This window comes from Ranitomeya imitator, chromosome 1 (assembly GCF_032444005.1).
Source record: "Ranitomeya imitator isolate aRanImi1 chromosome 1, aRanImi1.pri, whole genome shotgun sequence".
Taxonomy (NCBI): Eukaryota; Metazoa; Chordata; class Amphibia; order Anura; family Dendrobatidae; genus Ranitomeya; species Ranitomeya imitator.
The window spans coordinates 772,368,063-772,392,441 of record NC_091282.1 but is presented as its reverse complement, the minus strand read 5'-3'; the positions used below and the strand labels follow the sequence as shown (position 1 = coordinate 772,392,441).

At 46.3% G+C, this 24,379-nt stretch overlaps 1 long non-coding RNA gene across 1 annotated transcript in view; it reads left to right on the top strand.

Annotated features, from left to right (window-relative positions):
* Nucleotides 1-397: 397 nt before the first annotated feature.
* Nucleotides 398-24,379, top strand: part of LOC138658102 (uncharacterized) — a 40,973-nt gene continuing 16,991 nt past the window's right edge. The window contains exon 1 of the long non-coding RNA XR_011317344.1: nt 398-919. This is a non-coding gene — a long non-coding RNA (uncharacterized lncRNA). The remainder of the gene's footprint in view (nt 920-24,379) is intronic.

Below are 24,379 nucleotides of genomic sequence, written 5' to 3'. Positions count from 1 at the left end.
TCCGGTGTAGGGAGTGTACGGTGTGCAATGGGGATGTATGATACGGTATAGGGAGCGTACAGTGTGTAAAGGAGGATGTACCATCCGGTGTAGGGGTAAGACTGTGTATAATGGAGAATGTATGATCTGGTGTACGGGGTGCATATGATCTGGTGTAGGGGGTGCACAGTGTGTAATGGAAATGTACGATCAGGTGTAGTAGGGTGCATGGTGTGTAATGGGAGATGTATGATACGGTGTGGGGGGGCGCATGGTGTGTAATGGGGATCTATGATCCATTGTAGGGGGCGCATGGTGTGTAATGGGGGATCTATGATCCATTGCAGGGGGGCGCACAGTGTAATGGGGGATGTATGATCCGGTCTAGGGGGTGAAAGGTGTGTAATGGGGATGTATGATCCGGTGTAGAGGGGCGCAAGGTGTGTAATGAATGTATGATCCAGTGTAGGGGGGCGCACGGTGTGTAATGGGGGATTATTATTATTTACATCAAAATACAAATATCACTTACAGTAAACAAAACTAACTGACAGACTGGTACAGAGGGAAGAGGACCCTGCCCTTGCGGTCTTACATTCTACAGGATTATGGGGAAGGAGACAGTAGGTCGAGGGTTGCAGTAGCTCCAATGGTGTTGAGGTGGCTGTGTGGTCTTTACAGGCTGTAAGCTTCCTTGAAGAGGTGGGTTTTCAGGTTTCTTTTGAAGGATCCAAAAGTAGTGGATAACCGGATGTGCTGGGGCCCTGAATTCCAGAGGATGGGTGATATTCGGGAGAAGTCTTGGAGGCGATTGAGTGAGGAGCGAATAAGCGTGGAGGAAAGGAGGAGGTCTTGGGAGGACCGGAGATTACGTGAGGGAAGATATTGAGAGATTAGTGTGGAAATATACAGAGAAGAAAGATTAAGGATGGCTTTGTAGGTGAGTGTTAGTATTTTAAACTGGATACGCTGGGAAATTGGGAGCCAGTGAAGTGATTTGCCAAGAGGTGAAGCAGGAGTGTAGCGAGGAGAGAGATTAATTAGTCGGGCAGCAGAGTTAAGGATGGACTGGAGGGGTGTGAGAGTGTTAGAAGGTAGGCCACAGAGGAGTATGTTGCAGTAGTCGAGGCGGGAGATGATTAGGGCATGCACGAGCATTTTGGTAGAGTGTGGGTTGAGGAAAGGACGGATTCTGGAAATATTTTTGAGCTGGAGGCGACAGGAGGTGGCGAGAGCTTGGATGTGTGGTTTGAAGGACAGGGCAGAGTCAAGGTTTACTCCAAGGCAGCGGATTTTGGGGACAGGGGAAAGTGTGAATTCATTTATTGTGACAGATAGATCAGGTAGGGAAGGTGTGCGAGATAGAGGAAAGATAATTAGTTCAGATTTGTCCACATTGAGCTTGAGGAAGCGAGAGGAGAAGGAGGAGGACATGGCCGATAGACACTCTGGGATTCTGGAGTGTCTATCTGAGTGTCATCGGCATATAGATGGTACTGGAAGCCATAGGACCTTATGAGTTGTCCCAGGCCGAGTGTATAGATTGAGAAGAGTAAGGTCCTAGGACCCTTACTCTTGGGGCGAGATGAGGAGGTAGTATGGGAGTAGGAAACGCTAAATGTGCGGTTGGCAAGGTATGAGGAGATCCAAGATAGGGCAAGGTCTTTGACCCCAAAGGAAGAGAGGATCTGTAGTAGGAGGCAGTGGTCAACTGTGTCGAAGGCAGAGGACAGGTCTAAGAGGATGTATGATCCGGTGTAGGGGGGCACACGGTGTGTAATGAGGATGTATGATCCGGTGTAGAGATGGGACTGTTTGATCGTGTGTAGGGGCGCACGGTGTATAATGGAGATATATGATCCGGTGTAGAGGGTGCAAGGTGTAATGGGAACGTATGATTAGGTGTAGGGGGGGCATATTGTGTTTAATGGGGATTATGCAATCCTGATACATTGTAGGTTCGCACAGTGGGTAATGGGGATCAATGATGATAATCTTTTTTTATAGTGCCAGGATATTCCGCAGCGCTTTGTAGTTTGCAGACATTATCGCTGTCCCGATGGAGCACGCAATCTAAATTTTCTTCCTTCCCTGGGAGGAAACCGGAGTACCCGGAGGAAACCCACGCAAACACGGAGAGAACATACAAACTCCTTGCAGATCTTGTCCATGCTGGGATTTGAACCCAGGACTCCAGCGCTGCAAGGCTGCAGTGCTAACCACTGCGCCACCGTGCTGCCCTAATTTTGTGTACTGTAGAGGGTGCATGCACTGTTTGTAGTGAGGGATGTATAGTCCTGACACAGCCTGTAATGGGGGAACAATGATATAGTATAGGAGGTGCGTGGTGTGTAATGGGAGGTATAGGATCATGTGTTAAATGTGCATGGTGTGTACTGGGGGTGGTTTGACAAGGTTTTAGGGGCACAATGTTTGTAAAGGGGATGCATGATGCGATATAGGGGGTGCACAGTTTATAACTGGGATGTGTGATCCTGATACTGTTTAGGGTGCACACGGAGTGTAATGGGGAATGCGTGATTCGGTGTAGGGGGCACATTGTGTGATGGGGATCAATGACATGGCATAGGGGGTGTAAAATGTGTATTGGGGATGAGTGATCTGGATGCAGTATAAAGAGTGCACTGTGTAATGGGGGTGTACGATACTTTGTAAGGAGTGCAGTGTGTAATGGGGGTGTATGATACAAGGGGTGCAGTGTGTAATGGAGGTGTACGATACGTTGTGAGGGGTGCAGTGTGTAATGGAGGTGTACGATACGTTGTAATGGGTGCACTGTGTAATGGAGGTGTACGATACGTTGTAAGGGGTGCAGTGTGTAATGGAGGTGTACGATACGTTGTAAGGGGTGCAGTGTGTAATGGGGGTGTACGATACGTTGTAAGGGGTGCAGTGTGTAATGGAGGTGTACGATACGTTGTAAGGGGTGCAGTGTGTAATGGGGGTGTACGATACGTTGTAAGGGGTGCAGTGTGTAATGGAGGTGTATGATACGTTGTAAGGGGTGCACTGTGTAATGGAGGTGTACGATACGTTGTAAGGGGTGCAGTGTGTAATGGAGGTGTATGATACGTTGTAACGGGTGCACTGTAATGGAGGTGTACGATACGTTGTAAGGGGTGCAGTGTGTAATGGAGGTGTATGATACGTTGTAAGGGGTGCACTGTGTAATGGAGGTGTACGATACGTTGTAAGGGGTGCAGTGTGTAATGGAGGTGTATGATACGTTGTAATGGGTGCACTGTAATGGAGGTGTACGATACGTTGTAAGGGGTGCAGTGTGTAATGGAGGTGTATGATGCGTTGTAAGGGGTGCACTGTGTAATGGAGGTGTACGATACGTTGTAAGGGGTGCAGTGTGTAATGGAGGTGTATGATACGTTGTAACGGGTGCACTGTGTAATGGAGGTGTACGATACGTTGTAAGGGGTGCAGTGTGTAATGGAGGTGTATGATACGTTGTAAGGGGTGTAATGGGGGTGTACGATACGTTGTAAGGGGTGCACTGTGTAATGGTGTACGATACGTTGTAAGGGGTGCACTGTGTAATGGGGGTGTACGATACGTTGTAAGGGGTGCACTGTGTAATGGGAGTGTACGATACGTAAGGGGTGCACTGTGTAATGGGGGTGTACGATAAGTTGTAAGGGGTGCACTGTGTAATCGGGGTGTACGATGCGTTGTAAGGGGTGCACTGTGTAATGGGGGTGTACGATGCGTTGTAAGGGGTGCACTGTGTAATGGTGTATGATAAGTTGTAAGGGGTGCACTGTGTAATGGGGGTGTACGATGCGTTGTAAGGGGTGCACTGTGTAATGGGGGTGTACGATGCGTTGTAAGGGGTGCACTGTGTAATGGGGGTGTACGATACGTTGTAAGGGGTGCACTGTATTGGGGGTGTACGATACTTTGTAAGGGGTGCAGTGTGTAATGGGGGTGTATGATACAAGGGGTGCAGTGTCTAATGGAGGTGCACGATACGTTGTAAGGGGTGCACTGTTTAATGGGTGTGTATGATACGTTGTAAGGGGTGCAGTGTGTAATGGGGGTGTATGATACGTTGTAAGGGGTGCAGTGTGTAATGGGGGTGTACGATACGTTGTAAGGGGTGCAGTGTGTAATGGGGGTGTATGATACAAGGGGTGCAGTGTGTAATGGAGGTGCACGATACGAGGGGTGCAGTGTGTAATGGGGGTGTACGATACATTGTAAGGGGTGCAGTGTGTAATGGGGGTGTATGATACAAGGGGTGCAGTGTGTAATGGAGGTGCACGATACGTTGTAAGGGGTGCACTGTTTAATGGGTGTGTATGATATGTTGTAAGTGGTGCAGTGTGTAATGGGTGTATGGTACGTTGTAAGGGGTGTAGTGGGGTGTATGACACATTGTAAGAGGTGCAGTGTGTAATGGGGGTGTGTGATCCTGATACAGTGTAGACTGCGCACGGTGTGTAATGGGGTAGTATGATTGTGTATAATGGGGGGATGCGTAATCTTGATAATGTCTAAACGGTGCATGGTGTGTAAATGGATATTTGTGGTCCTATTTGTGTGCAATGGGAGATCAATTATAAGATATGGGGGGCGCACAGTATGTAATGGGGGATGTATGATCCTGTGTAGGGGGCGAACGGTGTGTAATTGAGATTTGTGATCCTGCTAAAATGTAGGGGTGCACAGTGTGTAATGGGGAATGTGTAGTCCTGATACGGTATAGGGGGCACATGGTGCGTAATGAAGGATTTATGATGTGCTTGGTGTGTAATGGGTACATATGATCCTGATACGGTGTAGGGGGCGCACAGTGTAAAATTGAGAATGTATGATCCGGTGTAGGGGGTGCACATTGTGTACAATGTGATGTATGATAGGGTGTAGGGGAGGCACTGTGTGTAATGGAGGATGTGTGAGCATGATACAGTGTAGGGGGCACACCGTGCGTAAATGATGTATGATGCCATGTAGGAGGCATACAGTGTGCAATGGGGATGTGTGACCCTAATCTGTTGGGGGGGGGGGGGCTTGGTGTGTAATGCGGGATCAATTATATGCTGTAAGGGGGCACGTGGTGTGTTGGGGATGTATGATATGGTGTATAATGGAGGATGTGTGAGCATGATACAGTAAAGGGGGCACACAGTGTGTAATGGAAGATCAATGATATGGTGTAGTGGGTTTGCAGTGTGCAATGGGGATGTGTAAATAGGTATGTATGATACAGTGTAGGGGACGCACAATGTGAAATGGGGATTTGTGGTCCTGACGGTGTAATGGGGGATCAATGATGTAAGGGGGGAGTACGGTGTGTAATGGAGATGTGTTGTTGTGTGTAGTGGGCGCACCGTGTGTAATGGGGGATGTATGATCCTGTGTAGGGGTGAACGGTGTTAATTGGTATGTGTGATCCTAATACGGTGTAGGGAGGTGCACAGTGTTTATTTGGGGATGTGTGATTCAGAAATGGCGTGTAATGATAATAATAATAATGGGATGGTGTGATCCTGTGTAGGAGGGATGTGTGATCCTCATACGGTGAAGGGGGTGCACAATGTAAAATGGAGGATGTATGATCCGGTGTAGGGGGCTCACTGTGTGTAAATGGGGATGAATGATGTGGTGTAGGGGGCTCACTGTGTGTAAATGGGGATGAATGATGTGGTGTAGGGGGCTCACTGTGTGTAAATGGGGATGAATGATGTTGTGTAGGGGGCGCATGGTGTATAAATGGAGATGTTGCAGACGGTGTGGGGGCGCACAATCTGTAAAGGAGGATGTGTGATCCTGATATGGTGTTGGGGGTGCATGGTGTGCAATGGAGGATGTGTTAGCATGATACAGTGAAGGGGGCACACAGTGTGTAATGGAAGATCAATGATATGGTTTAGAGGGTGTACAGTGTGCAATAAGGATGTGTGATACTGATCCGGTGTGGGGGGCGCACGGCATGTAATAGATCAGTGATATGGTGTAGGGGGCACAAGGTGTGTTGGGGATGAGTGATCCGGATGCTGTGTAGGAGGCGCACAGTGTGTAATGGGGGTGTATTATACGGAGAAGGAGGCGCATGTTGTGCAATTGGAATGTGTGAGGCCAATTCTGTGTGGTGGATGCACGGTGTGTAATGGAAGATGTGTGATTCTGATACCGTGTATAATGGTGTATGTGTGAGCATGAGACAGTGTAGGGGGTGCTTAATTTGTAAATAGGAAAGTATGACAGTATAGAGTGTGCAGTGTGTAATAGGGTGTATGATGGTGTGTAGGGGGGGCATAGTGTATAACTAGGATGTGTAAGGCAAATATGGTGTTGGAGGCATATGTTGTGTAATCGGGAATGTCTGATCCTGATATGGTGTACACAGCACACAGTATGTAATGGAGGTGTATGATACCGTGTGTACTAGGGAATGAGTGCACGTGATAAGGTGTGTAAATGGGGATGTATGATGCAGTATGAAATGTGGATTTCTCAGTGATGACACCTCTGATCTCTAGTGATGGATAGGAGGCATTCCCAATGATGTCACCTCTGATCTCTAGTGATGGATAGGAGGCATTCTCAATGATGTCACCTCTGATCTCTAGTGATGGATAGGAGGCATTCTCAATGATGTCACCTCTGATCTCTAGCAAGTAAGAAACCCAGCACTCAACTTTGTTATGGTGTGAAGAAAACAGGTGGTTTATTGTATCCCAAGCAAAAAAATGTTTCGGTCACACAGAGGACCTTCGTCAGTAACAAATACTGGGATAGAAGATGAATATTAATGGCTATAAGCGCTGCCTCGATAGAGTCCTGGGTACAGCGCTAATTCCAGAGGTAGAGAAATATATCCTGGTGCAGCCTATGCAAATGGCCGGTTCCGCGGCATCCACCGCTGTATGACTCATACTGCGGTGGATGCCGCGGAACCGGCCATTTGCATAGGCTGCACCAGGATATATTTCTCTACCTCTGGAATTAGCGCTGTACCCAGGACTCTATCGAGGCAGCGCTTATAGCCATTAATATTCATCTTCTATCCCAGTATTTGTTACTGACGAAGGTCCTCTGTGTGACTGAAACGTTTTTTTGCTTGGGATACAATAAACCACCTGTTTTCTTCACACCATAACAAAGTTGAGTGCTGGGTTTCTTACTTGCTTGGTATTACGGTTTGGGAACCTACCCATGCACCTTTGTAGGTTGTGCACACGTTGATCTATTATTACCTCTGATCTCTAGTGATGGATAGGAGGCATTCTCAGTGATGTCACCACTGATCTCTAGTGATGGATAGGAGGCATTCTCAGTGATGTCATCTCTGATCTCTAGTGATGGATAGGAGGCATTCTCAGTGATGTCACCGCTGATCTCTAGTGATGGATAGGAGACATTCTCAGTGATGTCACCGCTGATCTCTAGTGATGGATAGGAGGCATGTCACCGCTTATCTGACGAATATTCTTCTAGTATGGTAGATTTTATCACACTGATGTGCTGGTGTTGAATAACATGCTCTGTATGACGTGCACATAAGTGACAAGTCTGGAGGAGGGGACACTTGCATGTGGACAGACTGGTTGAGGCTGGGGGAGGGGCGCAGGGTGTGACAGGCAGCTGCTGTTGTGCAATAATGTGAATTCCTGTGCAGGCAGTGAGCACATGGGGAGCCTCCAGCAGGTACTGCTGTCCTACCTTCCCAAGTGGCTAGGTGATATGTTAACCCATTATTGTAGATGGCTCCGTCTGGAAATGGTAACACCATTCAGAATCAGAACTTGTTAACGGCTGCAATACTACAAGCCCCAGGATCTCGCATGCCGCGTCCCAGCTCCATATACAGTCCACCTTGCAGTGAAGACAAGTCCAGGCTCCACCTACGGCCCACCTTGCAGTATAAACCCCCACATCCTAACTCCACATATGGCCCACCGAGCAGAGTAGGCCCATCGCGCAGTATAAGGCCCCAAGTCCCGATTCTACATACAGTCCAGCGCACAGTGTAAAGGTACCCTCACACTCAGCAACTTTGCAACGAGAACAACAGCGATCCGTGACGTTGCAGCGTCCTGGATAGCGATCTCTTTGTGTTTGACACACAGCAGCGATCTGGATCCCGCTGTGCCATCGCTGGTCGGAGCTAGAAGTCCAGAACTTTATTTGGTCGTCAGGTCGGCGTGTATCGTCATGTTTGACATCAAAAGCAAAGATGCCAGCAATGTTTTACATGGAGCTAACAACCAGCGAGAACGATAAGTGAGTCGCCGTTACGTCACTGGATCACTCCTGCATCGTTCTGGAGCTGCTATGTTTGACGTCTCTACAGCGACCTAAGCAGCGACGCTCCAGCGATCTGCTCGTTGTCTATATCGCTGCAGCGTCGCTGAGTGTGACGGTACCTTTAGCCCCTGTGTCCCAGCTCCATATACGGCCCACAAAGCAGTGTTAGGCTACTTTCACACATCAGGTTTTTGCCGTCAGGCAGGATCCGGAAAACTTGTAAAAAAAAAAAAAAAACGGATCCGTTGCAAATTGTGAGAAACTGATGCAACGGATCCGTTTTTTTTTTTTTTTTGCTGGATCTGTTTGTTTTTTTTTATGAACTCGGGGATTGATTTTGCACTTCTTTTTCCAGGGAGAGAGAGAGAAACCACCGGATTATGCTTGACGCAAAAACATGAGGTGTGAAAGTAGCCTAAGCCCCCACGTCCTGACCACACATATGCCCCATAATGCAGTATAAGCACTCACGTCCCAGCAACACAGTCCACCACGCAGTATAAGCCCCCTGCTCCACACAGCCCACCTCGCAGTATAAGCCCCCATGTCCCGATTCTACATACAGTCCAGCGCACAGTATAAGCTTGTGTCCCAGGTCCACATACGGCCCACCACGCAATATAAGCCCTCATGTCCCAGCTCCACAAACGGCCCACCGAGCAGTGGAAGCCCCCCATGTCCCAGCTCCACATACGTCCCACCAAGCAGTGTAAGCCCCCCATGTCCAACTCCACATACGTCCCACCAAGCAGTGTAAGCCCCCCATGTCCAACTCCACATACGTCCCACCAAGCAGTGTAAGCCCCCCATGTCCAACTCCACATACGTCCCACCAAGCAGTGTAAGCCCCCCATGTCCAACTCCACATACGTCCCACCAAGCAGTGTAAGCCCCCCATGTCCAACTGGACATACGTCCCACCAAGTAGTGTAAGCCCCCCATGTCCAACTCCACATACGTCCCACCAAGCAGTGTAAGCCCCCACATCCCAGCTCCACGTATAGTCCACCACGCAGTATAAGACCCACGTCATGGCTCCACTTACAGCCCACCTCACAGTATAAGCCCCCCATGTCCCAGCTCAACATACAGCCCACCTCACAGTATAAGCCCCCATGTCCCAGCTCAACATACAGCCCACCTCACAGTATAAGCCCCCCATGTCCCAGCTCAACATATGGCCCACTGAGCAGTGTAAGCCGCCCATGTCCCAGCTCCACATACTCCCACCAAGAAGTGTAAGCCCCCACGTCCTGACAATACATACAGCCCATAATGCACTATAAACCCCCACATCCCAGCTCCACATACAGCCCACCACTCGGTATAAGCCCCACGTCATGGCTCCACATAAAGCCTACCGCACAGTTAGGCTATGTGCACACGTTCAGGATTTCTTGCAGAAATTTCCTGACAAAAACCGGACATTTCTGCCAGAAATCCGCTTGCTTTTTTTTCTCGCATTTTTTACACTCTTTTTGCATTTTTTCCCAATGCATTAAATAGCGGAAAAAACACGAAAAATCCGCAAAATCGATGAACATGTTGCTTTTTTTACCGCAATGCGTTTTTTTGGTGGAAAAAATTGCAGAATGCATTCTAAATGATAGGATGCATAATGTATGCGTTTTTATCGTGAAAAAAACACGAAAAATCCTGAACGTGTGCACATAGCCTAATAGTCCCCCATGACCTGGCTTCACATACTGCGCACAGCATAGCCTCCCCATTTTATGTGGGGCATTAAGCAGCAGAAAAGAACGTGACAGCAGCCATAAAATATTGTGAGTCCTCACGCTGTCAATGGGAAAATGGCTCCCATTTGCTTAACCCCTTAGTGACTAAGCCAAATTTTGTAAATCTGACCAGTGTCACTTTATTTGGTAATAACTCTGGAACGATTCAACATATCCCAGTGATCTTGACATTGTTTTTTCACGACACATTGTACTTTATAATAATGGTAAATTTAGGTCAATATGTTTTGTGTTTATTTATAAAACATATCAGAAATTTGAGAAAAATGTTAAAAAATTAGCAATTTTCTAACTTTGAATGATTATCCCTTTAATCCAGATAGTCATACCACAGCAAAACATTAATAACATTTGCCACATATCGGCTTTACATCAGCACCATTTGTAAAATGTTCTTTTTTGTTAGCTTTTTGGGAGGTTTTTTTGACGGATCCGTTATTTTCCCATAGACTTGCATTAGCGACGGATTGTGACGGATGGTCGTCCGTTCCATCCGCCATGCGACTGATCCGTCGAAATTTGGCGGACGTTTTCTGAAAATAGACGGATATTGAAATGTTTTTTGTCAACGCCGAAATGGCGGATCGCGATGGATCCGTCGCGTCCGCCATTCCATAGAATGGACGCCTATGGGCGACGGATCCGCCGCAACCGTTTTTTCAGCGGATCCATCGCCCCAATCCGTTTTTTCAATTGCGCATGCTCCAAAAAGTAGATACTTTTCCCAGACTACCCCCAAGTAACGGATCCGTCAAAAAAACGGATCCGTTAGAACCGTTTTCTCAACAATTGTGACGGATCCGTCACTATGTCGGTAGTGACTGATGCCAAACAACTGAAGTGTGAAAGAGGCCTAAGTAGTCAAAATGACTATACCAGTAGTCCTAGTGTTAAAAATGTAGCAGTAATTTTTCATTTTTTCAAGGAAATGTACAAAATTTATTTTTTTAGGGACCTATCCATGTTTGAAGTGCCTTTAGGGGTCCCATATATTGGGAACCCCCCCAAAAGTGACACCATTTTAAAAACAGCACCCCCTGACATATTGAAAACTGCTATCAGGTAGTTTATTAACCCTTCAGGTGCTTTTCAGGAATTAATGCAAAGTGGCATGATAGGAATGAAAATGTGTATTGTTACCACCTAAATGCCTCTAACTTCTGAACAGGTTACAACAGCCAGCACACTCTAAAGGTACCGTCACACTTAGCGACGCTGCAGCGATACCGACAACGATCCGGATCGCTGCAGCGTCGCTGTTTGGTCGCTGGAGAGCTGTCACACAGAGCGCTCTCCAGCGACCAACGATGCCGGTAACCAGGGTAAACATCGGGTAACTAAGCGCAGGGCCGCGCTTAGTAACCCGATGTTTACCCTGGTTACCATCCTAAAAGTAAAAAAAACAAACAGTACATACTTACCTACAGCCGTCTGTCCTCCAGCGCTGTGCTCTGCTTTCCTCCTGTACTGGCTGTGAGCACAGCGGCCGGAAAGCAGAGCGGTGACGTCACCGCTCTGCTTTTCGGCTGACCGACGCTCACAGCCAGAGCAGGAGGAGAGCAGAGCACAGCGCTGGAGGACAGACGGCTGTAGGTAAGTATGTACTGTTTGTTTTTTTTACTTTTAGGATGGTAACCAGGGTAAACATCGGGTTACTAAGCGCGGCCCTGCGCTTAGTTACCCGATGTTTACCCTGGTTACCAGCGAACACATCGCTGAATCGGTGTCACACACGCCGATTCAGCGATGTCAGCGGGAGATCCAGCGACGAAACAAAGTTCTGGACTTTATTCCCCGACCAGCGACAGCACAGCAGGGGCCTGATCGCTGCTGCCTGTCACACTGGACGATATCGCTAGCCAGGACGCTGCAACGTCACGGATCGCTAGCGATATCGTCTAGTGTGACGGTACCTTTAGGCCGCTATTTGGCCATGAATTGCCAGGGCAAACATCAGGACCACACAACCATGATTTGAAGGATCCAAATGGGATAAATAGGAAGCCCCCACACTCTGTTAACCATTTATAAGGTTGTAGTCACTATTGGCAGCAGCATCTAAGGGGTTAAACAGAGTTGGACGGTGCAAACACTGAGCGTGGCTGATGCAGCAAGTTGTCAGCTATAGTGTACAGATGCTGGATTGTCACCTGTATGGGGAGGCTATTCTCTTATATCGCAGGTCAGTTAAAAGACGTATTGGCGGTCATTAAGGGGTTAATGAAGGGGAGGCGAGCCAAGGGGTGCAGAGAGGTTGGGAGACCTGTTCTTGGAGGAGTGTGCAGCTTGGCGCCATGGTGCTCAGACCTCAGCCTATAGGACAGCGCCCAGCACTGGTGACATCACTGCACCCAGCAACCAGCGTGCAGTGCGGCCCCCTCCCCCAGCCACGTGTGAGGACAGGCTGTGACCTTCTACATTCAGGGCTGTTTTTAGCCTCTTACTGGAACAGGTCAGTTTGACAATCCTGGCTAATCTCCAGCACAGAGATAACATCTCAGCCATCCTCCCCCTACAAAGCCATGGACGCTGCCTCCAGAAATAGAGAGGAACTCCGTGAACTGCATGCAATGGCGGCCCGCGTACCGGTCTGTACACAGGGGGCGTCTGTAAATGATGGTCCGGTGCACCCGCTGTACTGGAATCTCCAGTATCGCGGTCCTGTCCTATAATCGGTGCCTGACTAGCAACGGAACCGCGCATAGCCCGCCATCACGTGGTGCAGCAGGCTGAAGACGGATGCATCACCAAATCATGGCAAATAATAAAGAAAGCCAGATGTGTGTGTATCACTAGAAGTGGCAGAGGGCGACGGGCACCATCAGCCCCTGACCAGAAGGAGCGGACCCGGCGGGGCTTCATCAGTGACATAGCGCCCGACCCAGAGATGTGCCACTCTCACCAAACCGAGCAATGCCAGCCAGCGTGCCCAACCACACCCAGTCCACAGCTAGCCATTCACTGTCCTGGATATTATCAGGACGGATCAGTCAGCACTGGTTATTATATATTACTAGATGGTGGCCCGATTCTAACGCACTGGATATGTATATAGTACAGGCTACGTAGTATATAGGAGCCATGTAGTATATAACAGACAAATACTACGTGGCCTGTGCTATATACTATGTGGCTGCTATATACATACATATTGTAGAATACCCGATGCGTTAATACAGGCCACGCAATATATAACAGTGGCCACGCAGTATATAAAACAGCCACGTACTATATAACATAGCCCAAGCAGTATATAGCAGCCACGCAGTATATAAACCAGCCACGTACTATATAACACAGGCCACGCAGTATATAGCAGCCATGCGGTATCTATCACAGCCCATGTATACAGCAGTGTGGGCACCATATCCCTGTTAAAAAAATAAAATAAAAAATAGTTATATACTCACCCCCTGGGATCCAGCGAAGCTCCGGCAATACGCGTGCGGCTGCCGCCATCTTCCGTTCCCAGGATGCATTGCGAAATTATCCAGATGACTTAGCGATCTCGCGAGAACGCTAAGTCTTCTTGGTAATTTCGCAATGCATTGCCGGGAACGGAAGATGGCGGCAGGCGCGATTGGCTCGGCAGACTACGGAGGGTGAGTATAGCAGGTTTTTTGTTTTCTTATTTTTAACATTACATTTTTTTTACTATTGATGCCGCATAGGCAGCATAAATAGTAAAAAGTTGAGGACACACAGGGTTAATAGCAGCGGTTACGGAGTGCGTTACCCGCGGCATAACACGGTCTGTTACCGCCGGCATTAACCCTTTGTGAGCGGTGACTGGAGGGGAGTATGCGGGCACCGGGCACTGACTGCGGGGAGTAAGGAGCGGCCATTTTCTTCCGGACTGTGCCCGTTGCTGATTGGTCGTGGCTGTTTTGCCGCGACCAATCAGCGACTTGGATTTCCATGACATACAGACAGAAAGACGGAAGTGACCCTTAGACAATTATATAGTAGATGTACAGATCAGTGACAGCATATTATCAGGACGGATCAGCATGCAAAACAAGGCACACACTGACGGCTGGTACACAATTGTATATTCATACTAACATAGTTATGTAATGAGACCAGCCTCTATATGGAAGATGTGTAGGACACACTAATGCTGTATAAGCAAAACCACTAAAAAAATAGTGTACAAGTCAAAAATAATTATAAAGATATGTATTTGAACAAACACTAAAACATGGACAAAGACAGCAAGGTAGGGGACGTGAACAAGACCTCATGGAACCTGGGAAATGGACAATGATCCCCAGATGTCAATAACATAAACACACCATAAGTTGTGGGATGTTAACCCCTTAGTGACAGAGCCAATTTGGTACTTAATGACCAGGCCAATTTTTGCAATTCTGACCACTGTCAATTTATGAGGTTATAACTCTGGAACGCTTCAACGGATCCCGCTGATTCTGAGATTGTTTTTTCGTGACATATTGTACTTCATGTTAGTGGTAACATTTCTTCGATATTACTTGCGATTATTTATGAAAAAAATGGAAATATGGCGAAAATTTTCAAAATTTTGCAATTTTCAAACTTTGTATTTTTATGTCCTTAAATCAGAGAGATATGTCATGAAAAATAGTTAATAAATAACATTTCCCACATGTCTACTTTACATCAGCACAATTTTGGAAACAAAATTTTTTTTTGTTAGGGAGTTATAAGGGTTAAAAGTTGACCAGCAATTTCTCATTTTTACAACACCATTTTTTTTTAGGGACCACATCACATTTGAAGTCATTTTGAGGGGTCTATATGATAGAAAATAATGAAGTTTGACACCATTCTAAAAACTACACCCCTCAAGGTTCTCAAAACCACATTCAAGAAGTTTATTAACCCTTTACGTGCTTCACAGGAACTGAAACAATGTGGAAGGAAAAAATGAACATTTAACTTTTTTTTTGCAAACATCTTAATTCAGAACCATTTTTTTTATTTTCACAAGTGTAAAAACAGAAATGTAACCATAAATTTTGTTATGCAATTTCTCCTGAACACGCCAATACCCCATATGTGGGGGTAAACCACTTTATGGGCGCACCGCAGAACTTAGAAGTGAAGGAGCGCCGTTTGACTTTTTCAATGCAGAATTGGCTGGAATTGAGATCGGACGCCATGTCACGTTTAGAGAGCCCCTGATGTACCTAAACAGTGGAAACCCCCCACAAGTGACACCATTTTGGAAACTAGACCCCTTAAGGAACTTATCTAGATGTGTGGTGAGCACTTTGAACCCCCAAGTGCTTCACAGAAGTTTATAACGTAGAGCCGTGAAAAAAAAAATCGCATTTTTTCTACAAAAATGATCTTTTTGCCCACAAATTTTTATTTTCACAAGGGTAACAGGAGAAATTAGACCACTAAAGTTGTTGTGCAATTTCTCCTGAGTACGTCGATACCCAATATGTGGGGGTAAACCACTGTTTGGGCGCACCGCAGAGCTTGGAAGAGAAAGAGTGCCGTTTTACTTTTTCAATGTAGAATTGGCTGGAATTGAGATCGGACGCCATGTCGCGTTTGGAGAGCCCCTGATGTGCCTAAACAGTAGAAATCCCCCACAAGTGACCCCATTTTGGAAACTAGACCCCCCATGGAACTTATCTAGATGTGTGGTGAGAACCTTGAATGCCCAAGTGCTTCACAGAAGTTTATAACGCAGAGTCATGAAAAAAAAAAAGTATTTTCTCAAAAATGATTTTTTAGCCCGCAATTTTTTATTTTCCCAAGGGTAACAGGAGAAATTGGACCCCAAAAGTTGTTGTCCAATTTGTCCTGAGTATGCTGGTACCCCATATGTGGGGGTAAACCACTGTTTGGGCGCACGGCAGAGCTCGGAAGGAAGGAGCGCCGTTTTGGAATGCAGACTTTGATAGAATGGTCTGCGGGTATTATGTTGCGTTTGCAGAGCCCCTGATGTACCTAACCAGTAGAAACTCTCCACAAGTGACCCCATTTTGGAAACTAAACCCCACAAGGAACTTATCTAGATGTGTGGTGAGAACTTTGAATGCCTAAGTGCTTCACAGAAGTTTAGAATGCAGAGTCGTGAAAATAAAAAATATTTTTTTTTCCACAAAAAAGATATTGTAGCCCCCAAGTTTTTATTTTCACAAGGGTAACAGGAGAAATTGGACTGCAATAGTTGTTGTCCAATTTATCCCGAGTACGCTGATGCGCCATATGTGGGGGTAAACCACTGTTTGGGCGCACGGCAGAGCTCGGAAGGGAAGGAGCGCCTTTTTGGAATGCAGACTTTGATAGAATGGTCTGTGGGCATTATGTTGCGATTGCAGAGCCCCTGATGTACCTAAACTGTAGTAACCCCCCACAAGTGACCCCATTTTGGAAACTAGACCCCCCAAGGAACTTATCTAGATGTGTGGTGAGAACTTTGAATGCCCAAGTGCTTCACAGAAGTTTAGAATGCAGAGTCGTGAAAATAAATTTTTTTTTTTTTCCACAAAAAAGATATTGTAGCCCCCAAGTTTTTATTTTCACAAGGGTAACAGGAGAAATTGGACTGCAATAGTTGTTGTTCAATTTATCCCGAGTACGCTGATGCGCCATATGTGGGGGTAAACCACTGTTTGGGCGCACGGCAGAGCTCGGAAGGGAAGGAGCGCCTTTTTGGAATGCAGACTTTGATAGAATGGTCTGTGGGCATTATGTTGCGATTGCAGAGCCCCTGATGTACCTAAACTGTAGTAACCCCCCACAAGTGACCCCATTTTGGAAACTAGACCCCCCAAGGAACTTATCTAGATGTGTGGTGAGAACTTTGAATGCCCAAGTGCTTCACAGAAGTTTAGAATGCAGAGTCGTGAAAATAAAAAATATTTTTTTTTCACAAAAAAATTTTTGTAGCCCCCAAGTTTTTATTTTCACAAGGGTAACAAGAGAAATTGGACCCCAGAAGTTGTTGTCCAATTCATCCCGAGTACGCTGATGCCCCATATGTGGGGGTAACCCACTGTTTGGGCGCACGGCAGAGCTCAGAAGGGAGGGAGCACCATTTGACTTTTTGAGCGCAAAATTGGCCGTCGTGTTTGGAGACCCCCTGATGTACCTAAACAGTGGAAACCCCCCAATTCTAGCTCCAACCCTAACCCCAACACACCCCTAACCCTAATCCCAACCTGATCCATAATCCTAATCACTAACCCTAACCATAATCACAACACTTACCCCAAAACAACCCTAATGTCAACCCTAACCATAACCCTAATCAAAACCCTACATCCAACACACCCCTAATCCTAATCTCAACCCTAACCTCAAACCTAACCCTAATCCCAATACACCCTTAATCACAACCCTAACCTTAACCCTAATCCCAAACCTAACCCTAATCCCAAGCGTAACCCTAATGCCAACCCTAACCCTAATACCAACCCTAATCCAAACCCTAACCCTAATCCCAGCTCTAACCCTAACTTTAGCCCCAACCCTAGCCCTAACTTTAGCCACAACCCTAACCCTAGCCCTAAGGCTACTTTCACACTTGCGTCTTTTGGCATTCCGTCGCAATCTGTCGTTTTGGACAAGAAACGGATCCTGCAAATGTGCCCGCAGGATGCGTTTTTTGCCCATAGACTTGTATTGCCGACGGATCGTGACGGATGGCCACACGTCGCGTCCGTCGTGCACTGGATCAGTTGTGTTTTGGCGGAGCGTCGGCACAAAAAAAGTTCAATGAAACGTTTTTTTGTACGTCGCATCCGCCAATTCTGACCGCGCATGCGTGGCCGTAACTCCGCCCCCTCCTCCCCAGGACATAGATTGGGCAGCGGATGCGTTGAAAAACTACAGCTGCTGCCCACGTTGTGCACAATTTTCACAACGTGCGTCGGTATGTCGGGCCGACGCATTGCGACGGCCCCGTACCGACGTAAGTGTGAAAGAAGCCTAACCCTAAGTTTAGCCCCAACCCTAACCCTAAATTTAGCCCCAACCCTAACCCTAAATTTAGCCCCAACCCTAGCCCTAACCCTAGCCCTAACCCTAGCCCTACCCCTAACCCTACCCCTAACCTAACCCTACCCCTAACCCTGCCCCTAACCCTGATTTTAGCCCCAACTGCTGTTCTCCTGCCGGCCGGCAGATGGAGACAGATGGCGGGCGCACTGGGCATGCGTCCGCCATGTTCTTCTGCCGGCGGCCAGGAGGAGCAGCAAGAGGATCCAGGGACCTAGGTGAGTATTGTAGGGTCCCCGAATACCCCTATTTCTCTGTCCTCTGATGTGCGATCACATCAGAGGACAGAGAATTACACTTTACTTTTTTTTTTTTTTTTTGCGGTCGCCGGTAAACAGTTAATTATCGGCGACCGCAAAACAGGGGTCGGTAATACCGACCCCGATCATGCTCTTTGGGGTCTCGGCTACCCCCGGCAGCCGAGACCCCAAAGATTCTCCCGGTGCCGGCCGGCGGGCGCACTGCGCATGCGCCCGCCATTTTAAAGATGGCGGCGCCCACCGGGAGACACGAGGAGCATCGGGGGAGCTAGGTGAGTATTGGGGGGCCACCTGGGACCCCTTTTCTCTGTCCTCCGATGTGCGATCACATCGGAGGACAGAGAAATTAAAAAGAGATCGCTTTTTTTTTTATTTTGCGATCGCCGGTAAACGGTTAATTACCGGCGATCGCAAATGCGGGGTGGGTTAAAAACCCCCCAAATCATGTTCTCTGGGGTCTCGGCTACCCTCGGCAGCCGAGACCCCGGAGAAAATCGGCCTCTGGGGGGCGCTATGGACTTTTTCCACAGCGCCGTTAATTAACGGCGCTGTAGTTTAAATACCCTTAGCGGCCGCCGTTAAAAGGCGTATCGGCGGTCGCTAAGGGGTTAAGGTAGGCACACATAAACAATGATAACACACTGTCAGAGGGCACATGAAAATGATAATGCGATACTACACAGTAATAATGTTAAATACCCATAGGCAGGTGCAGATGATACAGGTGTACATGCCACAAGAAGAAAGGGGATCACGCCAGCTCCAGCCCACCCCTGGGTTTGTTGCAGAGCATCAATATCTGTGTGTTTTAAGTGTCAAATCAGTGGCCCAAAGGCATTTAACCCCTTAAAAGCATCAGTTACTTTTTCAAATCTGTGAAAATGGGCTGTTTGCCCACTTTGATGGCAGTTCTTGTGCCCAGAACCCATTTGGGCCAGGCTGGAGATAACTGGTTTTGATGTGGGTGCCCTGTTCTATATGTCTGCAGTGTGAGATCAAAGGAATTTAACCCTTTCTTCAGCGCTCTTTGGTGCCCACTTTGATGCCCATTTTTGTGCCAGTTTTATTGTTTTTGTAGCCGTTTTTAAGTGTATTCACATCAGGGAACCTCGCTGAATTGTCTTTTATTATTGTGATGCCTATTTTTTGCTGTTAAACCTATAAAAATCAGAAAAGAAAAAATTGCCGAATAAGAAACTGAACGAATAAGAAACCAACTTCAGCCTGGTTCATTCAGCGCTGGTTATTATATATAGTATACAGGGATCAGTGACCGGATATTATCAGGACGGATCAGTCAGCACTGGTTATTATATATAATGTACACATCAGTGACCGGATATTATCAGGATGGATCAGTCAGCGCTGGTTGTTGTGTATAATGTACAGATCAGTGACCGGATATTATCAGGAGTGATCAGTCAATGCTGGTTATTATATATAATGTACAGATCGGTGACCGGATATTATCAGGATGGATCAGTCAGCGCTGGTTATTATATATAATGTACACATCAGTGACCGGATATTATCAGGACGGATCAGTCAGCACTGGTTATTATATATAATGTACAGGGATCAGTGACCGGAAATTATCAGGACGGATCAGTCAGCGCTGGTTATTATATATAAAGCACAGATCAGTGACTGGATATTGTCAGGACGGATCAGTCAGCGCTGGTTATTATATATAATGTACAGGGATCAGTGACCGGATATTATCAGCATGGATCAGTCAGCACTGGTTATTATATATAATGTACAGATCAGTGACCGGATATTATCAGGATGGATCAGTCAGCGCTGGTTATTATCTATAATGTACAGATCAGTGACCGGATATTATCAGGATGGATCAGTCAGCGCTGGATATTATATATAATGTACAGATCAGTGACCGGATATTATCAGGACGGATCAGTCAGCGCTGGTTATTATATATAATGTACAGATCAGTGACAGGATATTATCAGGACGGATCAGTCAGTGCTGGTTATTATATATAATGTACAGATCAGTGACCGGATATTATCATGAGCAATCAGTCATTGCTGGTTATTATATATAATGTACAGATCAGTGACAGGATATTATCAGGACGGATCAGTCAGCGCTGGTTATTATATATAATGTACAGGGATCAGTGACCGGATATTATCAGGACGGATCAGTCAGTGCTGGTTATTACATATAATGTACAGATCAGTGACAGGATATTATCAGGACGGATCAGTCAGCGCTGGTTATTATATATAATGTACAGATCAGTGACCAGATATTATCAGGACGGATCAGTCAGCACTGGTTATTACATATAATGTACAGATCAGTGACAGGATATTATCAGGACGGATCAGTCAGCGCTGATCATTTTATATAATGTACAGATCAGTGACCGGATATTATCAGGACGGATCAGTCAGCGCTGGTTATTATATATAGTGTACAGATCAGTGACCGGATATTATCAGGACAGATCAGTCAGCGCTGGTTATTATATATAGTGTACAGATCAGTGACTGGATATTATCAGGACGGATCAGTCAGCGCTGGTTATTATATATGAAGCACAGATCAGTGACTGGATATTATCAGGACGGATCAGTCAGCACTGGTTATTATATATAATGTACAGGGATCAGTGACCGGAAATTATCAGGATGGATCAGTCAGCGCTGGTTATTATATATAAAGCACAGATCAGTGACCGGATATTGTCAGGACGGATCAGTCAGCGCTGGTTATTATATATAATGTACGGGGATCAGTGACCGGATATTATCAGCATGGATCAGTCAGCGCTGGTTATTATATATAATGTACAGATCAGTGACCGGATATTATCAGGATGGATCAGTCAGCGCTGGTTATTATATATAATGTACAGATCAGTGACCGGATATTATCAGGACGGATCAGTCAGCGCTGGTTATTAATATATAAAGCACAGATCAGTGACCGGATATTATCAGGACGGATCAGTCAGCACTGGTTATTACATATAAAGCACAGATCAGTGACCGGATATTATCAGGACGGATCAGTCAGCACTGGTTATTATATATAAAGCACAGATCAGTGACTGGATATTATCAGGACGGATCGGTCAGCGCTGGTTATTATATATAAAGCACAGATCAGTGACCGGATATTATCAGGACGGATCAGTCAGCACTGGTTATTATATATAATGTACAGGTCAGTGACCGGATATTATCAGGATGGATCAGTCAGCGCTGGTTATTATATATAATGTACAGATCAGTGACCGGATATTATCAGGACGGATCAGTCAGCGCTGGTTATTAATATATAAAGCACAGATCAGTGACCGGATGTTATCAGGACGGATCAGTCAGCGCTGGTTATCTACTACATAATTGTCTAAGGGTCACTTCCGTCTGTCCTTCTTTCTGTCACGGATATTCATTGGTCGCGGGCTCTGTCTGTCATGGAAATCCAAGTCGCTGATTGGTTGCGGCAAAACAGCCACGACCAATCAGCGACGGGCACAGTCCGGAAGAAAATGGCCGCTCCTTACTCCCCTCAGTCAGTGCCCGGCGCCCGCATACTCCCCTCCAGTCACCGCTCACACAGGGTTAATGCCGGCGGTAACGGACCATGCTATGCCGCGGGTAATGCACTCCGTAACCGCTGCTATTAACCCTGTGCGTCCCCTACTTTTTACTATTGATGCTGCCTATGCGGCATCAATAGTAAAAAGATCTAATGTTAAAAATAATAAAAAAAACCTGCTATTCTCACCCTCCGTCGTCCGACGATGCGCTCGCGCCTGCCGTCATCTTCCGTTCCCGGCAATGCATTGCGAAATTACCCAGAAGACTTAGCGGTCTCACGAGACCGCTAAGTCATCTGGGTAATTTCGCAATGCATCCTGGAACGGAAGATGGCGGCAGCCGCGCGCTTATCGCCGGAGCTTCGCTGGATCCCAGGGGTGAGTATATAACTTTTTTATTTTAATTATTTTTTTAACAGGGATATGGTGCCCACACTGCTGTATACTACGTGGGCTGTGTTAGATACCGCGTGGCTGCTATGTACTACATAGGCAGTGTTATGTACTATGTGGGCTGCGTTATGTACTGCGTGGGCTGTGCTACAGTTAGGGCCAGAAATATTTGGACAGTGACACAAGTTTTGTTATTTTAGCTGTTTACAAAAACATGTTCAGAAATACAATTATATATATAATATGGGCTGAAAGTGCACACTCCCAGCTGCAATATGATAGTTTCCACATCCAAATCGGAGAAAGGGTTTAGGAATCATAGCTCTGTAATGCATAGCGTCCTCTTTTTCAAGGGACCAAAAGTAATTGGACAATGGACTCTAAGGGCTGCAATTAACTCTGAAGGCGTCTCCCTCGTTAACCTGTAATCAATGAAGTAGTTAAAAGGTCAGGGGTGGATTCCAGGTGTGTGGTTTTGCATTTGGAAGCTGTTGCTGTGAGCAGACAACATGCGGTCAAAGGAACTCTCAATTGAGGTGAAGCAGAACATCCTGAGGCTGAAAACAAAGAAAAAATCCATCAGAGAGATAGCAGACATGCTTGGAGTAGCAAAATCAACAGTTGGGTACATTCTGAGAAAATAGGAATTGACTGGTGAGCTTGGGAACTCAAAAAGGCCTGGGCGTCCACGGATGACAACAGTGGTGGATGATCGCCACATACTTAATTTGGTGAAGAAGAACCCGTTCACAACATCAACTGAAGTCCAGAACACTCTCAGTGAAGTAGGTGTATCTGTCTCTAAGTCAACAGTAAAGAGAAGACTCCATGACAGTAAATACAAAGGGTTCACATCTAGATGCAAACCATTCATCAATACCAAAAATAGACAGGCCAGAGTTAAATTTGCAGAAAAACACCTCAAGAAGCCAGCTCAGTTCTGGAAAAGTATTCTATGGACAGATGAGACAAAGATCAACCTGTACCAGAATGATGGGAAGAAAAAAGTTTGGAGAAGAAAGGGAACGGCACATGATCCAAGGCACACCACATCCTCTGTAAAACATGGTGGAGGCAACGTGATGGCATGGGCATGCATGGCTTTCAATGGCACTGGGTCACTTGTGTTTATTGATGACATAAGAGCAGACAAGAGTAGCCGGATGAATTCTGAAGTGTACCGGGATATACTTTCAGCCCAGATTCAGCCAAATGCTGCAAAGTTGATTGGACGGCGCTTCATAGTACAGATGGACAATGACCCCAAGCATACAGCCAAAGCTACCCAGGAGTTCATGAGTGCCAAAAAGTGGAACATTCTGCAATGGCCAAGTCAATCTCCAGATCTAAACCCAATTGAGCATGCATTTCACTTGCTCAAATCCAGACTTAAGACGGAAAGACCCACAAACAAGCAAGACCTGAAGGCTGCGGCTGTAAAGGCCTGGCAAAGCATTAAGAAGGAGGAAACCCAGCGTTTGGTGATGTCCATGGGTTCCAGACTTAAGGCAGTGATTGCCTCCAAAGGATTTGCAACAAAATATTGAAAATAAAAATATTTTGTTTGGGTTATGTTTATTTGTCCAATTACTTTTGACCTCCTAAAATGTGGAGTGTTTGTAAAGAAATGTGTACAATTCCTACATTTTCTATCAGATATTTTTGTTCAACCCTTCAAATTAAATGTTACAATCTGCACTTGAATTCTGTTGTAGAGGTTTCATTTCAAATCCAATGTGGTGGCATGCAGAGCCCAACTCGCGAAAATTGTGTCACTGTCCAAATATTTCTGGCCCTAACTGTATATATTACCTGGCCACTGTTATATACTGCGTGGCCAGTGTTATATACTACATGGCTGCTATATACTGCGTGGGCAGTGTTATATACTATGTGGCTGCTATATACTGTGTGGGCTGTGCTATATATTACGTGGCCAGTGTTATATACTGTGTGGCCTGTGTTATATACTACGTCGCCTGTGTTATATACTGCGTGGCTGCTATATACTGCTTGGGCTATGTTATATAGTATGTGGCTGTGGTATATACAGCATGGCCACTGTTATATATTGCGTGGCCTGTATTAACACATCGGGTATTCTACAATATGTATGTATATAGCAGTCA